Below are 14,914 nucleotides of genomic sequence, written 5' to 3'. Positions count from 1 at the left end.
AGAAAGCTATCCTGGATAGAGGGTTTATAAAAAGTAGGCCCTCAGGTTAAATGGCCTTGATTCTCTTTCAAAGCTATCCATGCTGAGTCCAGGTATAGAGAATGCTTTAATTGCCCTGTTTCTTAATGAGCTCCATCCTGAACTCAGTAATTTTAGCTAAGAAAAAGTAGCTAAGTTAAGAAGACCACCTATTAAACTAAAACAGTCTCTAAAATACACCTTTCTGGCATTTAGCTGGCTATCTTAAAACACTTTTTTTTTTTTTTGTCTGAGATGGAGTCTCGCTCTGTTGCCCAGGATGGAGTGCAGTGGCGTGATCTCAGCTCACTGCAAGCTCTGCCTCCCGGGTTCACGCCATTCTCCTGCCTCAGCCTCTCAAGTAGCTGGGACTACAGGTGCCCACCACCATGCCCAGCTAATTTTTTGTATTTTTAGTAGAGACGGGTTTCACCATGTTAGCCAGGATAGTCTCGATCTCCTGACCTCACGATCCCCCCGCTTGGCCTTCCCAAGTGCTAGGATTACTGGCGTGAGCCAATGCGCCCGGCCCTAAAACACTTTTATAGAAGAAATTTATATCTCTAAAAGAAATTTCCATTTGAAAGGGTGTCTGAGAGGGAGGACTGGGTCACTAGAAACTCTTACTGTTGTTTTAAATGTACATACACTGTCTTGCCTTTAAGGTAATTTTCCGGGCCATGCTGCCTTAACCGGATCTTTATGTACAACCTTTTCCCTTGGTTTGAGCAACTGATAGTACAATATTTAGGCCTAAAATCTCAGCTCTGTGCTTTTGAGAATTTTCTACCTTGTTTCACCTAAGAGTCATCCCTTTAGAAGGCAGATTGTGGAGTAGCTAACAACTACTTAGAGCAATAAAACAGATAGTTCTAAGACTGATAGTATGAATGGGGAAAAGAAAAACTATTTGAAAGCTGACAAATGAGAATTCTTCATGGAAGCTATAAGACCTGCTTGTGTCTATATGTCTATATGTGTATGTGATACTATTTGGTGAAGAAAGCTAGTTTTTAAATTGTTGGTAAAATAAAAAATGACTTCAGAATTGTCACTTAAATATAATATAGACATTTATGCCTGAGTCTACTGGTCAGACAGGTTTATGCTATCTCAGCTTCAAGCTTTAAGGTCATAAAACTGTTTCTGTTATGTTTTTGATATTTGCTTGATTTGACTGTGAGCTTATTATTATTTTTTTTTCTGAGCCTCTGGATTCTGGGGTCCAGACAGGTGACCTTGGTAACATATGGGGACATGTCCTCAGCATCTATATCACCACCTACAGGGCACAGTCAAGCTCAAAATGACCCCTTTCTCCCTGGCCCAGCTTTGCCTCCTGGCCATTCTGTGAAGGGTTGAATGCTCCAGGCATCATCTTCATAGCTGTCTTCTGTCCTGAATTCTATACCTAGTATGTAAATTTAGGACCCAGATGGGACCTCCCCTTATAGCCATCCTAGGTGTCATGTGGCTACTTGAGACCCAAGATGACTGAGAAAAACATTAGAAAGGGTACCTGTGTCATAGTATTAATATTCTTTTCAGTAATTTAAAATCTTAAAGTCATATTATTTTAAATTCAATACCAGATAATCATAAAACGTCTGAGTTTTTTACAAGTATGTTAAAATACTAAAACATTAATTATTAAATATAAATTTAAGTTTATATACTTTGGCATCTTATTTTTCTGTGATATAAAAAAGCTAAATATATATAGATCTGTTAATGAACAAAAATTTGAACAAACATTCTTTGTAAAAATTATAAAATGGTTTTCATCTATAAATACTGATATAAAACAGTTCAGAATTACTTTTTAGACTTTTACTGAAAATTAGGGTAACTAAGAGTTAAAATTATAGCTAACATATGTAATTAAAACTACATATATAAGAGAATTCTATATACAAAGTGTACTAACAAAAAAGATATGTTTTGATGAAAAAAGCTGTAAAAGAATACAAATACATAGCTGTTGAGAAAAAATTATTTTGTCCAGTTTAGAAGTTACTTAAATATTATTTTACAATAAAAGAATTTTAAAAGATATAAATAAATCTAAATAATATAAAAAGTCAGGAAGAAAAAGAATTTTTTAAATTTTGTAAGATATTATAAAACATTTATGAAATCTTTGCATGGTCAAAAACTGACTGAGATTAGTTTGTTTATAAGGGTTTACTAACATCAGCTTTAATACTGATAATTCATTAATACAAAAGTAAACTTTGGTTTTCTCTCTTAAGCAAGATTTTTGTAAATTAATAATAAGATATAATAAAAAATTTTTGTTCACTTTTAGAGACATCTCAAAAAAAATGGGACAGCAAGAGGAGAAAAGGAGAGACAGATTCTGTCTAATGCTGTCTTTATTAGATATTTTAATCTTTTGGAAGACTGGGTCTCCTTTTATCAAAGAGTAAAAGTTTTTGCTTTTTAAAACCTTTTAATTATCACTAACAAATGGCTATTATTTTACAGTGACCTGTGGTCATACTTTGATTAAATGTTTTAAACCTTTGACGTATTTGATAGCCTTCCCGAAATCAAATTTAAAATTCAAAATTAACTCTCTTTAAACCTCAAACTAAATTTGGGATGCTACAGAGGGCCCATACAGCATCCAAAAGACAAATAAACATGCTTATTTAATATATTTTAATTTTTTTTGAAACAGACTCTCACTCTGTTGCCCAGGCTAGAGTGCAGTGGCACAGTCACAGCTCACTGCAGCCTCTTGGCTCATGCAATCCTCCTACCTCAGCCTCCCAGGTAGCTGGGATTACAGGTGAACACCACCCTACCTAGGTCATTCTTTTGTGTTTTTTGTAAAGATGGGGTCCTACTCTGTTGCCCAGGCTGATCTTGAACTCCTGGGCTCAAGCAATCCACCGGCCTCGGTCTCCCAAAGTGCTAGGATTACAGGCATAAGCCACCATGCCAAGCCTACCTAATATGTTAGATTATATGAAAAGCATTGTCAAATAAGAAATGATTTGCAGTTAACTTTCTTTGAGTTATATTTTTATGAATATATTATTTTAATATATGTTTGAAAATTGTATAATATTCCTAAAATTCTGATATGTCTTGGTATATTTTATCAGTCATAATTATGGTTATTATGTCCTTAGAAATAACTAAATTTTCTTGTCAATTGAAACCTTAATCATGCTCACAGTTAATGGCTTAATTCTGATAGAGTTTCTAAAAGCTCTTTACAAGCAAATAAACTCCTAAAGTACTGTGCCTTCAAGGAAGTTTGTGAAAAAGATAAAAAGGACTCTGACAAAAATTCTTAAATACAGAGTTGTTATGACTAGAATCGTATCATTTAGACTGGGTAAGAAATTCCCAGAACTCTAACAAAGGGGTTGACTGGTTTATGAAACTGCTAACACAAGCAAGACAAAAATTAATTGAATACCAAGAAAATACTTTGCCAGATTTTCATGCTATCTCAGCCAGTACTAAAATTGTTTAGATATGCAATTTAAATGAACTCCATTGTTCAAGTCAAATTACCTATGATAACTTATCTAATAAACAGTGCTTTGCACCTAAATTACAGAAACAAAATTGGTAGTTAAGAGGATATAAATCAAATGTTAAGCATAGACTCATGGAGAACCTGGATGGCTACCTGGTTCTTCCTGAGTCCTTAAAACTTCCATTATATAAAGCTCTACATCCATGACTCACTATAAAAAAAGATAAAGCTATCCAAATTATATACATAACTTTAGTGTCTGTTGTAGATTACTAAAACGGTTTTAAGAGCAATATTTGGTTTGTTAAACCTGTAATTCTAGAAAGATAAAAACTTTAGGTATATTCTGCTATCTGATAGGCCAACTGAACATTTATAGAGAGATTTTATTCAACTGTCATTTTCAATGCCTGTTTTCTGGTAGTATGGAAGCTTTCCCATGCAAGAAAACTGATGCTATAATAGTAACTAAAAGGTTATTAGGACATGTTTTTTCTTCATGGGACATTCCTAGAAAAATCTCCACCAATAAAGGTACTTGTTTCACTAGACATGTTATAAAACAGTTAAGGCACTACAGATACAATTGCATTAGCCAAAGCTAACTTAATTGACTGGATTGCCTTGATCAAAGGTTTTACAGATTAATGACAATCAGATCCTCTTCTCATAATCACTTGAAGGCCTATGCTTCTAATAACAGAATCTCATGCATCTTCTGCTCCTAAACTCTAATATGACTAAATGCTACAGGCTTTTTTTTTTTTTTCTTTTTTTTTGAGACAGGGTCTCTCTCGGTCACCCAGGCTGGAATGCAGTGGTGGAATCATGGCTCACTGCAGTCTCAACCTCCTGGGCTTCAGTGATCCTCCCACCTCAGCCTCCCGAGAAGCTGAAACCACATGCACATACCACCACCCCGACTAATTTTTTTAATTTTTTGTAGAAATTGGGTCTCACCCTTGTTGCCCAGGTTGGTCTTGAACTCCTGGCCTCAAGCAATCTTCCCACCTCAGCCTCCTGCCTCAGCTTCCCAAAGTGCTGAGGTTACAGGTGTGAGCCACCATACCCAGCCCAGTAAGGCTTTAATACATTATGCCAGAGTATATTTTCACCAGGTTAAAAAAAAAAAAAAACTTTTCATAGTCCACCGACTGAAGATAACCAAACTCTTCATGATTTACAACCCTGAGATTGGGTCTTCTGGAAAACAAAATCAGAGAAAGACTACTCTTGCCACCCACACTACAACAAAACTTTTCTACTATCATAACACTCTTTTCTCTTAATTTTTTCCTTACTTACGCCTCTATAAACAATAAAACAAGAAAGGGGGTCTTGGATACACTCATGTGGTATACTTTTACTTGTGAAAGATTTTACAGTCAACTTTATACATGGACAAATTTTTGCCTTAATAAAGGAAAGATAAAGGGCCAATGTGGGGGAAAAAATTTAATGGTACTTTCATTACTTCATGATCAGACAAAAACAAAACATTGGTCCACTCCTCTTAACCTTCGTCTATGAGAACATTGCCAGGAGGCCTTCACTCTTCTGGATGGGCATGATTTGTTAGTTCTTTTCTTCCATGGTTTAGAGTAAATGAGACAAAAGTTAGAAATATATCCCTCATAAATTTCTACAAGGCTGTATAATAGATTCTTCTGCAAAGACTATGGTTACACAACAGACTTCTTTAAATTCTCATACTAAAATGGTGGTAAATAATAGAATTGCTCTAGATTACTTGCTGGCTAAACAGAAAAGTATCTGCACAGTTACTGACACTTCTGGTTACACATAGATAAATACATCAGGTATTATAGAGATTTAGTTCTAAGGTATTAACAGACAGACTGCTTGGTTAAAACAAGCAGACTTTGTATTTAACTCATTCTTTGATCTATTTAATTTTAGTTGGTTTTGTTCATGGGGATCTTGGCTAAGGAACATACTTCAAACTCTTGGTATTATCTTCCTAATAGTCATAATAGTAGTCTCTCTGGTACACTGTATTCTCTCAAAAGTTTTAAATGTTTTCATACAACCATTCATAAAATGTCAAATGGTCTCCCTTTGACTAGAATGACAAAAACTCAAAGAAATGCATGATCTGTAAAACTGTATACTTAAAAATGTTACAACAGTCGGTTTATGTTATGCGTGTTTTACCAAATAAAAAAGAAAACAAACCACCCACAGAATGTCTGAGATTACAATTAATCATTGTTTCAACCTCCTAAGTTTTGAGATGATAGATAACTGGAACAAAACTTAAATGATTGCTGTTAAATAGATCAAGCATAGGCTGCCCACCTATTTCATTCCTAAGGATACAGTGACAAACTAGTCACCCCAAAAATCTTGTGGTACAAAACACTCAGATTACTACTTAGTTCTAACTACTCATGAAAATCATTTGCCCACCTGGCCTTTGGTGGTTTTACCGTCCCTGGGATTTCATTGTCCTCTAAAATCAGGGAGCACATTTCAATGGCAACATCTTCCACCAATACCAGGCCTGAGAACAGTGACTACAGAGCTCTTCAAGGATGTGGGTCTTCCCTCATCGGTGCATTTCTTAGCATCTTAGAGAAGGGGATGCCCTCTGGATTTGGGGACAAGGAGGCTGCCAGTCAGCATGATAAGCCTTTTTCAGCATTTTAATCTCTCTGTCCTTTAAATTCCTTCCTCTGCACTGCCCTAGAGAAGTCCTGGCAACTTGACCTTACTGATTGTTGGCCAACACTATTGGTCAACCAAGCAAGCAGATGCTGAAAACTCTCTCTAAAAATCCAAACCACACATCACATCTGAATCCTGTGCTGGCTCCAGGCCAAGCTTTCCTCTGGGTCTCTGTGCCTGTCTCTTTGCAGAAAAGAAAACAAAAGGAATTAATATTAAGGGCATTTGTGCCTTACACAAGATAAAATTTCATTACAGGATATACAACTTGCCATTCCTGGGGGAGCTCTGAATCCTAAAGTAAATATGAAAGTGTTGACACGTCTCTGTGTTTCAAGCAGTTGCCATGTCTCTTGAAAGACAGGAACATAGCATATTCAGCACGCAGAAGGCTGTCAAAACGTTTGTTTTTATTACATCTAACTGTCCTGTGTTTTCAGTAATACTGGTGGCCAGGCAATATGATCCTGAGCCAACTAGGATCATCAAACCATCTAGTCAGATCTGGTGGGAGCACTGACACCAGGAATATGTAGACCTCGGAATTCAAACTTCAGGGGAACTTTTACTCTCTCATGTCTTAAGGTTCATTATTTCTTATATGCCAACTTTCTTTACTTGTTAATCTCATCAATAATGTCAGTCATTGCTTTTGGCATACTATGGGAATGATTAAAGATATACCTATGGCCTGGCATGGTGGCTCATGCCTGTAATCTCAGCACTTTGGTAGGTCAAGGCGGGTGGATCGCTTGAGCCTAGGAGTTCGGGACCAGCCTGAGCACACAGTGAAACCCCACCTCTACAAAATACACAAAAATTAGCCAGGCATGGTGGTGCATGCCTGTAGTCCCAGCTACTAGGGAGGCTGAGATGGGAGGAATGCTTGAGCTCTGAGAGGTCAAGGCTGCACTGAGCCGTGATAGCACCACTGCACTCCAGCCTGGGTGACAGAGCAAGACTGTCTCAAGAAACAAAAAGAAAGATATCTAAAAGCACTTGGTTAGACAATAAACTACTAAGAGGAGAAATAAATAAGTTCTTAAACATAAACAAATAATACCTTACAAAGCACCTTCCTTCCAAGGAGAAAAAAAAAGCAATAGAAATTTTATCAGTTATCTCAACCATCATGATTCAGCTGTTCTGCTAATGAATAAGAAATGGGAAAAAACCCTCAAGATTTAATATTTGGAAATCTCTACTGAGTGTGAGTAAATTTCTTCTACTTCTCCTTGGATGTAAAGCAGCCTCACAGTAAATGTTTCTAAGGGACTTCGTTTTTGTGTGTGTTTTTTTTTAATTGTATACCTTTCATATACATAAAATAATGCAGAAAAAATAAGGGTAAAGAGAAAAGCAGGGAAAACATTTATCCAAATTCTAACAAAACTACTATTAGTTTGTTCAAAACAGGCTTTCTTTACTCTCTATTTTCCTAAATTTCAAATTGTGATACTGTTAAATATTAACATATGTTTGGTTTATGTGCCATCTCTTGGCATATAATTCCTAAAATCCTTAGAATCTCCAGAGTGATGTGTCTTTTTATGCTAATGAGTTGACTGATGGCTGGCAGCCCCTAGGTAGCTTCAGGACTGCTCACCTGAAAGATCAAGGCAGGATTAGAGGGCTGGTACTCTCAGCTCCATCCCCCAATCTCCAGGGAGGGAAGAGGGGCTGAAGGTTGAGTTGGTCATCATTGGCCGAGGGTTTAATCAATCATGCCCACATAATGAATCCTCTATAAAAACCCAAAGGACTGGGTTCAGAGAGTTCCCGGGTAGCTGAACAAATACATGGAGGGTGACTCACCCTGGAAGTGCATGAAAGCTCTGCCCCTTCCCTCATACCTGCACCCTCTTCACTCCCTTTCATTTGTATCCTTTGTAATATTCTTTATAATGAACCTGTAAACCGAGTTCTGTGAGCCACGCTAGCAAATTGACCAAACTCAAGGAGGTGGTGGAACCCCAAGTCACAGAAACACAGGTGAAACAACCTGGGGCTTGTGGTCGACACTGAAAGTGGGGGGCAGTCTTGTGTGACTGAGCCCTCAATCTGAGGTTGAGGGATTTGACGCTATCTCCAGGTAGTACCAGAATTGAATTGGAGGATACCCAGATGGTGTCCACTGCAGGATTGATTGTTTGCTGGTATGTGAGAGATTGGTCCCAGAAGTCTTCTGTGTTGATTATTGTTGGATGAGATCAGAGAAAAAAACAGTTTGTGTTTTTTCTAGGCACAAACGTTTATTCTTAGCTGGGCACAGTGACCCACATCTGTAATCCCGGCACTTTGAAAAGCCAAGGTGGGTGGATCGCTTGAGCTCAGGAGTTTGAGACCAGCCTGGGCAACATAGCAAAACCCCATCTCTACCAAAAACACAAAAATTAGTTATGTGTGTTAGTGCATGCCTGTGGTTTCAGCTACACGGGAGGCTGACGTGGGAGGATCACTTGAGCCTTGGGAGGTGGAGGTTGCAGAGAGCAGAGATCCCACCACTGCACTCCAGCCTGGATGATAAAGTGATACCTCGTCTCAAAATAAATAAATAAACAAAGCCTATTCATTACCATTTATATTCCTCCTATTGTTCCACATGATCTTGAAACGGAGGTGTAAAATAATTATCATAATGTTGTACTTAATAAGTAAGACACCTGGAGGCAGAAATACCATTTGACCCAGCAATCCCATTACTAGGTATATACCCAAAAGAATATAAATCAAAGATAAATGCATGCGTGTATTCACTGCAGCACTGTTCACAATAGCGAAGACATGGACTCAACCTAACTGCCCATCAATGATAGACTGGATAAAGAAAATGTGGTACATATATACTGTAGAATACTATGCAGCCATAAAAAGGAATGAGATCATGTCCTTTGCAGGGACGTGAATGGAGTTGGAAGCCATTATACTCAGCAAACTAATGCAGGAACAGAAAACCAAACACTGCACGTTCTCACTTATAAGTGGGAGCCAAATGAGAACACATGGACTCCTGTGGGGGAACAACACAAGCTGGGGCCTATTGAGGGGAGGGGAGGGAGAGCATCAGGAAGAATAGCTAATGGATTCAGGGCAAAATACCTAAGTGATAGGATGACCTGTGCAGCAAACCACCATGGCACACATTTACCTATGTAACAAACCTGCATATCCTGCACATGTACTCCAGAATTAAAATAAAAGTTGAAGAAAAAAATAAGCAAGACAGAAAACAGGCCACTATTCTAACTATAACACAGATTAGAAATAAAAAGAGCTCTGTATCTGCATATTATGTCTGGAAATCTTAGTTTCATTATTAAATGTAACCATATCCACTCCAATTGCTGAAAAACAATGTGTACAATAGCTACAAAGAAATAATATTGCTCCGAGCTGTAACAATAGCTGATTAAATACTTTACAGAAAGAAATGTCTGTCCTGGACAACTCCATACCCAACAAATGGGTATGGAGTCATGGAAAAAAAACACTGAACTGCAAATTTTGAGATCTGGTTCTGGCACTGTCTAGAATTAAGATCTTATTTAAGCCAATTTGTAGAACACGGACAATCTCTATAAAAGTCAAATCTTTGATAGAAAAGTTTGTTCCTTCTAGCTCTAAAATATCATTCTAATGCTTTAATGTCATTCATCACCTGTTATTGGGTAAAAAAGAATACTACCTTGGTAATAGTTAATGTTAACTTTAAAAATCATCCTCTTTTAGCTTCGCAATTGTCAATTAGCTTAAAATTATTAACATAAGGTGCCGGGCGCGGTGGCTCATGTCTGCAATCCCAGCACTTTGGGAGACCAAGGCGGGCTGATCACGAGGTCAGGAGTTGGAGACCAGCCTGGCTAATTTGGTGAAAGCCCGTCTGTACTAAAAATACAAAAACTTAGCCGGCCGTGGTGGCGCATGCCTGTAGTCCCAGCTACTCGGGAGACTGAGGCAGAAGAATCGCTTGAACCCAGGAGGCGGAGGTTGCAGTGCACTGAGATCGCGCCACTGCACTCCAGCCTAGGCAACAGAGGGAAACTCTGTGTCAAAAAATATATATATATATTAACATGAGGTAATGATGGGACTTCTATATTTCAGCTGAGTATCAATGTCTTTTTCCTTGAATGTGTGTTAATATCTTCCTTTGCCACACTTCAAATAGTTTGAATCCTATCCGAGGATCAAAGATAAAACTTTGAAGTGCTTTATCAGCCTGGAAACCCATTGTGAGGGCACATAGGCAGCAGCCAGTTCATGCTGTAACTCTGCTACGTCACCTCAAGTGGCTGGAATCAGGTGTCAGCAACACAAATTGCAAATAAAAAACACCTTGCCTTGTACCTATTTTCACAATGTTTATTCTTATTGAAAAGCCTTTATTTATTGTTTTCTCTTTTTAAGTTATAGGTTAATAATCTATAGGATTATTACCGAAGAGAATACTTGTTTATCTTGTTAAACTTTCCCTTTGAAAAGGCCCTGTTGTCATATACACCATGGAATACTATGCAGCCATAAAAAATGATGAGTTCGTGTCCTTTGTAGGGACATGGATGAAACTGGAAAACATCATTCTCAGTAAACTATCGCAAGGACAAAAAACCAAACACCGCATGTTCTCACTCATAGGTGGGAATTGAACAATGAGAACTCATGGACACAGGAAGGGGAACATCACACTCCGGGGACTGTTGTGGGGTGGGGGGAGGGGGGAGGGACAGCATTAGGAGATACACCTAATGCTAAATGACGAGTTAATGGGTGCAGGAAATCAACATGGCACATGGATACATATGTAACAAACCTGCACATTGTGCACATGTACCCTAAAACCCTAAAGTATAATAAAAAAAAAAAAGAAAAGGCCCTGTTGTACCCTTCTTAATGAAAACCAAGACTCACACTACAGTTTTGAGCATCTGCTCAGTGTATATGGTGGGTGTCCCTGCAAAGCAATATATAAATCTAATTTTCATAAATGCAATTATATATAATAATATATTGGGGAGCTTGATAGTTAAAAGAAGGTCTTTGGTAACAACTTTATCAACAACTATTTTGTTATGTAAATCTCCATTTCCTAATTGCTTTATTTGAAGTTTTGATTTTTAATGATACTAGATTTTCTTAAATCAGGGCACATCCATAAATATTGTAAAAAATGATTTCAGGGCTAGACTTGGTGTCTCATGTCTGTAATCCCAACACTTTGGGAGGCCAAGGTGGGAGGATGGCTTGAGCCCAGGAGTTCAAGACCAGCCTGGGTAACATAGCAAGATCCTGTCTTAATTTTAAAATATTTAAAAATATATATTTTAGAATCACCAGAAAAGAAAAACAAACAAAAGAACAGAAAAGTAGCATCTGAAACACAAGAAAGTAAAGTTCATCGATCTCTAATCTCTGTGGCCAAGTAAGTTCTTCACTCAGCACAGAGCAGGGACAGGTGGGTGGCAAGTGTCAAGGCAGAGGGTCTTCTGTTATACTTTGATGGCAATACAGTTGGGCCAGGGCATGGTGGCAAATAAGAATAATATGAAGAAAACTAGAAAATAAAAGATTTCATAAAGACTTTGGGCCATTTTAAAATGTTTAACCTGTAATAATGATCACTGAAAGATGATATTTTAGAAGAATGTATACATTTCATTAAAACACACATTGGATTTTCTGCTCCAAGTATCTGTTGGCTCTAATTCTACTCATTTACCAGTCTTGGGTTTTCAGTGCTCACCTGTCACCAGGATCTGAATTTAAAATATCTTGGGCACCACCTTGTGGTCCAATTGTTCTACCCTTTGTAAAAGTGCTTATGCAAGCTATTTACTCATTACTTCATACATAATTACAGCTTAAAGTATTTATGGTTAAAAGCAACCACAGCATTTTTGAAGGTCTCATGCAGTCAAAGAGGAAGTTCATGATTGCATTTAGTCTGTACTTAACGGATACTCTTAGTCTAATCATTCCCAAGTACAATAAACTTTGGATAATATGATTAAATACTTCTGCCATGATTCCTTCAACCTTTATATTGACTTTGCTAACATTTGAAACGGTTGCCTTGGTGAGAGGGGATAGCAGAAACTAGATTTATAGCTGTACTGCTTGGGTCAAATTTTACCCACTGTTCTTAGATACTGAGGATTAAGGATGAAAAATTATAGCCTGCAAACTTATGTCCACACAAAATCTGTACATAGATATTCATAGAAGCTTTATTCATAATGGCCAAAACTTGGAAATAACTAAGATGTCCTTCAGTAGGTGAATGGATAAGTAAACTTATGAATGATATCCAGAATATCATTCATCCCTAAAAGGAAATAAGCTATGGAGTCTCTAAAAGACATGAAGAACCTTAAATGCATGAAAGAAGCCAATCTGAAAAGGCCACACACTATAAGATTCCAATTATGTGCTATTCTGAAAAAGACAAAACTATGGAAACAATAAAAAGATCAGTGGTTGCCAGGAGTTGGGGGGAGGGAGGGAGGGATGAGTAAGTGGAGCACAGAGGACTTTTAGGCCAGTGAAACTCCTCTGTGTGATACTGTAGTGGTGGAAACATGTCCTTACACATTTGCCAAAACCCATAAAATGTACAACACTAAGAATGAACCTTAATGTAAACTACAGACTGGTGATAATGATGTGTCAACATAGATTTATTGATTGTAACAAACGTACCACTCCGTAGGAAATGCTGATAGTGAGGGAGGCCTGGAAAGAGAGGATATGGGAACACTCTGCACTTTCTGTTCAATTTTCTGGGAACCTAAAGAGGTTCTGAAAAACAAAGTCTATTTAAAAAAAAAATTATAAGCTGAATCCTCACAGTTAATTTAGCTTCCTTTCACAACCAAACTTTTACAAGGAAGAGTTAAGTCGTTTCTTCCCTAATTTGAAGGCACTATTAAATGACAACGTAAAAGCACAAAACACAGTACTTAAGCACTATGTGATACACTCTTTTAAAACTAACCTTCCGCCGTGTGCGGTGGCTCACGCCTGTAATCCCAGCACTTTGAGGCTGAGGAGGTCAGATCATGAGGTCAAGAGTTCGAGACTAGCCTGGCTAACATGGTGAAACCGCGTCTCTACTAAAAGTAAAAAAATTAGTCAGGCAATGTGGTGGACGCCTGTAATCCCAGCTACTCCGGAGACTGAGGCAGAAGAATCGCTTGAAATCAGAAGGCAGAGGTTGCAGTGAGCCGAGATCACGCCATTGCACTCCAGCTTGGGCGAAAGAGCAAAACTCCCTCTCAAAAACAAACAAACAAACAAACTAATCTTCAGCATTTGGTCTCTCAAGTTGCCCACTTGGCCCCCTTTCAAGTGTACCTTCCTTCCTTTTCTTCCTTTCCTTACTTCTCTAAAGCTTTTTAATAAACTTTCACTCCTGCTCTAAAAAACAAAAACAAAAAAAACTAATCTTTTAAATAAAAATCAGTCTGATCAAAGAAAATACAGCAAGTAGTACAGAGAGGTAGCTCTTTAATGCTTAGTAAACGTCTTAAGTGTATTGTTTGGGGGAAAGGACACATTGAAACAGCATTAAGAATTGATTCTGCGTGCTCCAATTACATTTTTTTTTAAATTCTTGTTTTATGCACACTGGAAAGTGTGGGAAGAGAAAGTTCTCGCTGAAATCTTGATTAAATTTTCAGTTTCAGGAGACTGACCCAAACATTTCATGGTTCACAGATGGCTTATAACAGCGGTTCCCAACATTTTTGGTGCCAGGGACCAGTTTCGTGGAAGACAATTTTTCCACAAACTGGGGGTGGTAGGGATGGTTTCGGTATGAAACTGTTCCATCTCAGATCATCAGGCATTAGTTAGATTATCATTAAGAGCCAGCAACCTAGATCTCTCACACGCACAGTTCACAATAGGGTTCGAGCTCCTATGAGATTAATATCACTGCTGATCTGACAGGAGGCAGAGCTCAGGTGGTAATGCTCACCCACTGCTCACCTCTGGCTATGCAGCCTGGTTCCTAACAGACCACAGACCAGCACCTGTCTGCAGCCCAGGAGTTGGGGACTCCTGGCTTATAACAAAGTAGTCAAGTGATTGCATATTCATTTGTAGCCCTGAAACGACAACAAAATAGAGCAGCACTACAGTCAGCAGACAGTTTCCATAGGGACCAACAGGCAGATTCAGCCTGGCCATCATGGTGAAACCCTATCTCTACTAAAAATACAAAAATTAGACCATCATGGTGGCACACACTTGTAATCCCAGCTATCAGGAGGCTGAGGCAGGAGAATTGCTTGGACCTGGGAGGTGGAGGTTGCAGTGAGCTGAGATCATGCCACTGCACTCCAGTGTGGGCAACAGAGCAAGACTCCAGCTCAAAAAGAAAGAAAGAAACAAACAAAAACTAGTCTTCAACCACAGGTATACACTGGGATTTTATGCTCTCCTAGTCCATAGATCCTCAGTTTTCTCCATGTCCATAGTTTCTGGCCCATCATTCCAAGTGTCTTCTAAGGATCTGGTTCTCATGGAGGCAAACCTACCCTGACCCCTCTTCCTCCTATGCTGCACAGGCAGCCAGACACTGGCATCATTTCAAAATGTCAACCTGGGGAAATCCATCTTGCCCACCCCCACCGCACAGTTCCTTAGGACCTCCTGAAATGGTGCAACTCTGGCTGCCATCACTCATATTGGCTCAGAATAAACCTCTTTAAA

The sequence above is a fragment of the Hylobates moloch genome, unplaced genomic scaffold (genome assembly GCF_009828535.3).
Source record: "Hylobates moloch isolate HMO894 unplaced genomic scaffold, HMol_V3 SCAFFOLD_18, whole genome shotgun sequence".
NCBI classification, from domain to species: domain Eukaryota; kingdom Metazoa; phylum Chordata; class Mammalia; order Primates; family Hylobatidae; genus Hylobates; species Hylobates moloch.
Note: the sequence above shows the minus strand (reverse complement) of the source record.